Here is an 8,883-nt window from a genome sequence, read left to right on the forward strand (position 1 = left end):
AACCTTTGATACCGCTTTGGTATTCATCCTGAACTATCATTGTTTTTCTGTTCATTTCTCTCATGAGACTGAATATCTAAAGTGAAAAGACCCTGCCTTAAAGACCTTTGAATCCTCAGAGCCTGGCATAATGCTTGACATATCTTAGTGCACAGTAAATGTCTGCTGCATGGAAGACATGCTTGGTGGTAGGAGCAGGGTTTCTTAACCTGGGGTTCATAGATGGGAATCCACAGACAGAATTCAGAGGGGTCTGTGAACCTGGATAGGAAAAAAAACAAAACTACTTCTTTATTTTCACTAACTTCTAACTGAAAGTTACCATTTTCTTCAAATATGAATTACAGGCAACGAACCACTCTAGTATCAGAGGTATCTGTGACTCTGTCACAGTTATCACAGATATCTTTACATCATATTACAGGTATTGCTGATATCTTAAAGTATTATGTTCATTACAGTTTTTGCTGATATCTTAAAGTATTATTTATATTCATCATGTGTTTAAAATTGTAATTATCAGACCCAACACTAGATCTGATTTCTTAATGTACTGATAAATTATATCTATATTACTATTTTATAATTTGTGTATTTTGGGATTTTAATATAATGGTTTTCTCTATAAAACAGTATTTTTTTTTTTACTCAATTAAAAATATTATTCTAAGAGGGGTTACTATTATTCTGAGCAGCTTCACTAGATGCCAGAGGGTCCCAATGCACAAAGTCAGGCCTTCTTGCATTAGAAAGAGCCAGAACAAATGAATCTTGATGCTGCATATATGTATGGTATATACACGTTGAATATATATTGAAAATCTTACTTGCTATGGACATCTTCATAACCTTTTCGTTGAAAGTCCTTGTTGATTTTATGGGAGTCCTGGAACTACTATTTCATGACTGATTTGCATAGTTTCCCTCAGATTTCTTCCATAACCCATATGAACTTTGAACTCTTCTCTATCTTGATCAAACTTTTTTTTTTTTAAGATTTTTTTTTTTATTTGACAGAGAGAGAGTGAGCAGAGAGTGAGTGAGCAGGGTGAGCGGCAGGCAGAGGGAGAGGGGCAGGCAGAGGGAGAGGGAGAAGCAGACTCCCCACTGAGCAGGGAGTCCGATGCGGGGCTCCATCCCAGGACCCGAGATCATGACCCGAGCCGAAGGCAGACGCCCAACCGACCGAGCCACCCAGGCACCCCTTGATCAAACTTTAATTGAAGTTTGATCATGATAGAGATCCTGGGTGTGTGCCATTGTTCACTGTTATCTTTTTCGGCTTTCTGTGTCCCTCTGCTGTATAGTAGACACCCAGAACAGAAGAAGCATCTCTTAAAACTCCAGAAAGTTAGATGTCAAAAGGGTCCTGAAGATAACTTCTTTGCACAAATCGATGTGGGCTGGAAATTATCAAATAGCTGATCACCTGTACTTTTTTTGTATCCCCCCCCTTCAGTTTTTCTACTGTCAAACTAATTACCAAAACAAAACAGATTAACAGTTCTTTGATATATGCTGCCAAGCTCACCTTAACACTTTTCCCACAGCGAACAAATTCCTCTAAGGCAGCGTGTTGAATGAGGAGGCAGAGGACGTCCTCGGCCAGGAACTTGTAAGATCCTGAGGAGTCATCTTTACCTTTCTATGTCTCAGCTAAAATCACTATATGATCTGAAATTGTTACATGATCTCTAAGATCCTTGTAGTTTTTACAATTCATTCATCTTCACCATTCTTACTGGCTTCAAAAACGCCTTTCTGATGACCTCCCCAGGTGACCCTGCTCTTAAAACGGTGGGCTGTCCCCTTCCTGGGAAGACACCTTGGGTCACCGCCCACAAACAGCCCGGTCCCTCCTTTTAAAGACACACACAAACTCCCTAAGTTGATGGAGGTTCTTTCTTCTTGCCAACCAGTTCCACTCCATGTACCCCATTTGCTGGCCAGCTCCTGCACCCAAACCTCAGTCCCCTTTTTCCCCTCTTGCTCATCAAAGTCTTCCTATTTTCTGTTGCTCTTCCCAATAGGGAGTAGAATATGCTAGGGGAACATATGTCCTCAGTCTCTCGGGAGTTATAAGGCTTTGCAATTCGGCCCCGCGACTCCGAGAACTGCCCCAATCTGATACTCGCGCCTGCATCCAAAGGGCCCCCATTTCTAATATTTCTAATGAACAGCCTCCCCCCACCCCCGCCCTCCACAAAGAACTGTCCCGGCTCTTGACAGCCTGAGCTCGGACCCCACGCCCTCTGGGTCCTGAACACGAATAGCCTAACCAAACTCCAGTCCCGGCCTCCAGCCTCACGGACCCTGACCCCAGTTCCGTTTGGACTCAGTGTCCCTTCTCGACCCCCGCCCAAAACCCCACGGTCGGCTCCCGCCAGTTCCTCGGGCCTGGAGCGCCACCCTGTGCAGACCCCGGCCGGCCCTGCACTCCCTCAGCGCCCTAGACCCCGCGTCTCGCACCCTCCCCAACCCCGGCCGGCCCCCGCTCCCTCCAGCACCCCCGCCCGCAGGCCCGGGGCCCGCTCCCCAACATGGCGACGGGGACACGAGCGCGGCGGGCGGGGCGGCTCCGGGCCGGGCCCGCACAGGAGCCGTGTTCCACAGCCGGCCGGCGCCATTTTCCCGCGCCGGGCCCAGGCGGCGCCTCCTTCCCTAGGAGCCAGCGGGGCCGGGACCCCAGACGCCCGGCTGGCCCGCGTCGCCGTCACCTCACCTGAGCGCGGCCCCTGCCCTCCCGGGCGGGCCTCGGAGCAGCGGCCCGGGCCGTGCGTACCCGCCGCCCTCCGTGTGTCCGTCAGTCCGCCCTCGCGTGCGTCCGTCAGTCCGGCCGTCGGCGCCCGGCCGCCCGCAGCCCGACCCGGCAGGGCCTCTGGGAGCCGGCGGGGAGGGGGATGGGCCGGACCGGGCCGGGGAGGGAGGGGGAGGGAGGGAGAGAGGGTGGGAGCGCGGGCGGGGGCGGGGCGGGCGGGGGCGGGCCCTGATCACGTGGCCAAACGTCCCCGATAGCGCGAGGCGGAGCGCGCGCCCGCTCTTTTGGGTGCAGAGTTTAGGGACGGGTTTGGGAGAGCTTCTGTCTCCTGGAGCTGTGGTATCATTAGTGGCACAGCCCTATAGAAGCCCTCTGACTGGGTGTCCTTGGGCAAGTCAGCTCTCCAAGCCTCAGTGTACATATCTGAAATATGGGGATAATAGTGCTTGCAGAGAGGAAATGAGGGAAGACATGGAAAGCACTTGGCACAGTGCCTAACATAGTGTCTAATAACGTTAACGGTGATAAAGATAACCTGTAGCCTTTATTATTATTTGCCTATAAGTCCCTCTCTACTTTGTCCCCTCACCATCATCCTAGCAAGCTCAGTAGGTGCAAGGGAATGTGGCTCCTCCCCTCTCCCCAAATGTAGGGACGCCTCCCCAGCACTGGAATTAATGTGTGTCATACAGGCCTGGATTCAGAACTGGCTTTCACTCTTGATAGCTATGTGACTTTCTTTGCCTCTGAACCTCAGCTTCCTCATCTGTTAAATGGGAGTTAAAGAGTTTGTCATGAGCATTACAGAAGATAGAAGATGAGCCGGTGTATTGTAAACCGATTGCATACTGGTCAGGCATACTAGTCTCATCTAAGAAAAGGAGTCTGGAGTCCTTTCATTCCATTGAGCATACATGGTGTGCTTGGACTGGTGCAGTAGTGATCCAAGGCCTTTTCACATCCTCCCTGGCTCCCCTTCAATCTTTTCTCCACCCTGCTGTCAGAGTAATGTTTCTAAGTCAGAAATTTTATCAGGTCTCTCCCCTATTTAAAAGTGTTTGATGGTCCATATTCCTCTTAAGATAAAGTTCAAATAGATGTCTTGCCGTTGCCCTTGCTACCTCTCCAGACTTAACTTAGGGCCCTCTTCTTCTCTTTCTGGGCTGTAATTACAATGATCTTCTTCACACATTGTACTTCCTCCCTTCTCAGCACCCTTGAACATGCTGATCCTGCTGCCTGAAATGCTCTCCCTACTTAGATAACTCATCAGCCTTCAGATCCCAGCTCAGACATCACTACCTCAAGGATTCCTTCCCTGATCATTCCCCAGACAGGTTCTCTTACTTGTCCTCAGTAGGACATAGTAGGTTATTTATTCCTTGTCTTCACCACTAGACTGTGGACTCCAAAAGGAGGGAGACATTATCCATCTTGTTTACCACGGGTTCCTCAGCATATAGCACTGTGCCTGACACAGAGGAGGTGCTCAATAAATATTTGTTATGTTTGTGAATCCTGGACACTGCTAGGTGATGGGCCCAAGAGGGCAAAGAAAAATAAAGAGGGCCACAAGGAGGCATCTCAGGTCCTTGAGCCTAGGAAATTAACACCAAAAGGACTTACGAGGTCCTGGGGGGGGGGGGGATTTTTTTAAGCTTTTTCTTTCAATTTTTAAAAAGTGAGGTATAATTTGCATACAGCAAAATGCAAACATCTTAAGTATATGCATAATAAATTTTTACCAGTGTTCTTGTGTTGCCACCACCCTGATCAAGTTATAGAACTATTAACCCAGAAAGTTCCCTTTTATCTCCTCCTATATGTCCCCTCCCAGTCAATACTTGCTCTCCCAGAGGCACCACTATTTTGACTTCTAGCACCTTAGATCAAGTTTGACAATTCTTGAATTTCATATAAACATATACACATATATTCTTTCATGTTAGCCTATAAATCTGACATAGCCACAGAATGACTCTTTGGATAATGATAAAATTAGTTACTTGATTAATGAATTAATCCAAAAGACTGAATGAGAAACTAGTTAGACAAAGTTCCTGCCAGAAGCCAGCCTAGAGACTGAGAAGACATCATCCACAAACCTCCAAGTCTCACAAAAATTTCTAGGGGTAAGAAAGCTCTGAAAGATTCTAGAAACTCAACAACATCAACAAAAATCCTATTTAAAAATGGGCCAAGGACTTGAATAGACATTTCTCCAAAGAAGACATACAAATGGCCCATAAGCATGTGAAAAGACGTTCCATATCACTAGTCATTAGGGTAAGGCAAATCAAAACCACAATGAGACCATTTTACACCCATTAGGATGGCCATTATAAAAGAAAACACACACAAACACACACACCAGAAAATTTCAAGTGTTGGTGAGGATATGGAGAAATTGGAACACTTATGCATTGCTGGTGTGAGTGTAAATGATGCAGTAGCTGTGGAAAACAATTTGGAGGTTCCTCAAAAGTTAAACAGAGAATTACCATTGATGCAGCAATTCCACTTCTGGATTTTTACCCCCAAAAAAGTAGAAGCAGGGACCTGAGCAGTTGTTGTACACTCATGTTCATAGCAGCATTATTCACCAGAGCCAAAAGGTAAAAGCAACCCAAATGTCTATCAGATGAGTGATAAACAAAATGTGGTATTCACAACATACAATGGAATATCATTCAGCCTTAAAAAGGAAGGAAATTTTGACACATGCTACAACATGGATGAACCTTGAAGACTTTTGCTAGGTGAAATAAACCAGTCACAAAAGGAAAAATATATGATTCCTCTTATAGGAGGTTTCTAGATAGTCAAATTCATAGAGTCAGAAAGTAGAATACTGTGGAATTGAAAGAATAGAATAGAAAGTAGAAATGCCATGGGCTAGTAGGAAGGAGAAATGGAGAGTTATTGTTTAATGGGTACAGTTTCAGTTGGGGAAGATGAAAGAGTTCTGGAGATGGATGGTGGTGATGGTTGCACCACAATGAATGTACCTAATGCCACAGGTCTGTACACTTAAAAATAGTTAAAATGGTGAAATTAATTATATATTTTACCACAATTAAAAAAAAAAAAACTTGGGGCGCCTGGATGGCTCAGTCGTTAAGAGTCTGCCTTCAGCTCAGGTCATGATCCCAGGGTTCTGGGATCGAGTTCCGAGTCGGGCTCCCTGCTTGGCAGGAGGCCTGCTTCTCCCTCTCCCACTCCCCCTGCTTGTGTTCCCTCTCTCGCTGTGTCTCTATCAAATAAATAAATAAAATCTTAAAAAAATAAAAATAAAAATAAAATAAAATCTTAAAAAATAATAACTTTATTGTGACAATTTACCAGTAGATGGCAGTAAAGTGCCTCGTTATTACAAAATCAGCTCAATTTCCAACAACAGGAAATAAAGGTGCCTTGAAGAGGAGTCAGTCACTTCTACTTTGCATAAAGGTTTGGTGTGGGCAAGCAATGGCTCGCTACTAGGAAAAAAAAGATTGAAAAATAGAAATAGGGTGATAACTACAGAATTGAAAAGAAATGACCAAAAAAAAAAAGAAAAAAAGGAGAAATATTTTTAGGACTTAAAAACCTGTTTTCGGGCGCCTGGGTGGCTCAGTCGGTTAAGCGACTGCCTTCAGTTCAGGTCATGATCCCAGGATCCTGGGATTGAGCCCTGCATCGGGCTCCTTGCTAAGCAGGAGCCTGCTTCTCCCTCTCCCTCTACCCCTCCTCCCAGCTCATGCTCTCTGTCAAATAAATAAAATCTTTAAAAAAAAACTGAAAACCTGTTTTCAAAAATATTCTGAAATTTTAAAACTTTTTTATCAGAGTATAATATAAAGACATAAAGATACACAAGTCCTAAGTGTAATTCCTGATGAATTTTCAGAAAGTGTACAACACTTATCTACACAACACCTAAATTGAGAAATAGAACATTGCCAGCTTCACAAATGCCCCTTAGTGCTCCCTTTCCAGTTGTTACTCATGCCCCTGAGGGTAAACAGTATCCTGACTTCTAACTCCATAGATTAGGCATGCCAGATGTTAAACTTTATATAAATGGAACCATAGAGAGTGTACTCTTTTGAGTCTGGGTTCTTTCGCTTAATTTTATGTTTTTGAGATTCATCTATATTGTTAATATATAGTTGTAGTTTGTCCTTTTCATTGCTGCATAACATTTTATTAATTGAATATATCACAATTTATCCATTCTACTGATGGTGAATTTCCACTTCAGGTCAATTTTCTATTTATTTTTTTATTTTTTAAAGATTTTATTTATTTATTTGACAGAGAGAGATCACAAGTAGGCAGACAGGCAGGCAGAGGGAGAGGGAGAAGCAGGCTCCCTGCTGAGCACGGAGCCGGATGCGGGGCTCGATCCCAGGATGCTGGGATCATGACCTGAGCTGAAGGCAGACGCTTAACGGACTGAGCCACCCAGGCGCCCCTCAGGTCAATTTTTTAAAGTGCTACAATGAATATTCTTGCACGTCTTTGGATGAAGATCTGTACAATTTTCTGCTGGATATATATATATATATTCATATATATATATGGATATATATATATATCTAGGACCAGGATTGCTGGGTCATAGAATTTGCATGTGTTCAGCTCTAGTGGATATTGCCAAATCCTATCTTTTAAAAACTGCTTTATTGAGAGAGAATGCACATACCATACAATTCACTCATTTAAAGCACACAATCCAATGCTTTTTAGTACAATCACAGGTGCAACCATCACCACAGTCAATTTTTCACTTCAAAAAAAAATCTGTACCCTTTAAATATTGCCTTCCTCCCAATCCCCCATTCCTCTATCCCTAAACAACCACTAATTTGCCTTCTGTCTCTATAAATTCACGTGTTCTGGATATTTCACATAAATGGAATCATACAATATGTGACCTTTTGTGTCTGGCTTCTTTCACTTAGCATAATGTTTTCAGGGTTCACTCCTGTTGTAGCATGTATCAGTACTTCATTCCTTTTTATGGCCAAATAATATTCCATTGTATGAATATACCACATTTTGCTTATCCATTCATCTATTGATGGATATTTGGGTTGTTTTCACCTTTTGCCTTTTGTGAATAGTGCTGCTAGGAACATTCATGTACAAGTTTTTGTTTGAACACTTGTTTTCAATTCTTTGGGGTATATATCTGGGAGTGGAATTGCTGGGTGATATGATAATTCTAATTTTTAAATGCCCAACTGTTATCCACAGCAGCTGCACCTTTACATTCCCACTAGCAATATATGTAGGTTCCAATTTCTCCATATCCTCACCAACATTTATTTCCTTTTTAAAATTATTTTAAAAATATAACCAACCTAGTGAGTGTGAAGTGGCATTTATTTTATTGTAGTTTTGATCTGAATTTCCCTGGTGACTTATGATATTGAGCATCTTATCATGGACTTATTGATCATTTGAATATCTTCTTTAGAAAAATGTGTAGTCAAGTTCTTTGCCCAACTTTTAATTAGGTTGTTGAACTGAAGCGTGCTTTATATATTCTGGGTACTAGACCCTTATTAGATATATGTTTGCAAATATTTCTCTCATTTTGGGGGTTGTCTTTTTACCCTCTTGATGTATCCTTTAATGCTCAAAGTTTTTAGTTTTGATGCATTTCAATTTATCTATTTTTTCTTTTGTTGCTTGTGCTTTTGGTGTCATATCTAAGAACCAATGCCAAATCCAAGTCATGAGGATTTGCTCCTATGTTTCTTTCTAAGACTTGTATAGTTTTAGCTCTTATATTTAGGTCTTTGATCCATTGTGAGTTACTAGTTGTATGTAATGTGGAGTAAAGGTCAAACTTCATTCTTTTTTATGTGGATATTCAATTGTACCAGCACTGTCTGTTGAAAAGACTATTCTTTCTCCATTGAATCTTGGCACTCTTGTCAAAAATCAACTCATCATAGATATATAGGTTTATTTCTAGACTCTCAATTCTATTCCGTTGGTATGTTCAGCCTCATGCCAGTACCAAACTGTTTTTGAATGCTGTAACTTTATAGTAAATGTTCATTTTTTTCACTTAAAAAAAAAACATTTATTTATTTGTTTGTTTATTTATAAGTAGGCTTCAGGCCCAATGT

The 8,883-nt window shown here is 42.7% G+C and overlaps 1 protein-coding gene across 2 annotated transcripts in view; it reads right to left on the reverse strand.

Annotated features, from left to right (window-relative positions):
• NCOA6 (nuclear receptor coactivator 6) overlaps positions 1–2,788 on the reverse strand; it is a 104,498-nt gene extending 101,710 nt beyond the window's left edge. The window contains exon 1 of one of the 2 annotated variants that reach the window (XM_021689022.2): positions 2,723–2,788. The gene's annotated coding sequence lies outside the window, so the exon portion shown is untranslated. The remainder of the gene's footprint in view (positions 1–2,722) is intronic. The other variant, XM_021689021.2, reaches the window with a different exon arrangement.
• Between the last annotated feature and the right edge of the window lie 6,095 nt (positions 2,789–8,883).

Source organism: Neomonachus schauinslandi, chromosome 10 (genome assembly GCF_002201575.2).
Source record: "Neomonachus schauinslandi chromosome 10, ASM220157v2, whole genome shotgun sequence".
NCBI classification, from domain to species: domain Eukaryota; kingdom Metazoa; phylum Chordata; class Mammalia; order Carnivora; family Phocidae; genus Neomonachus; species Neomonachus schauinslandi.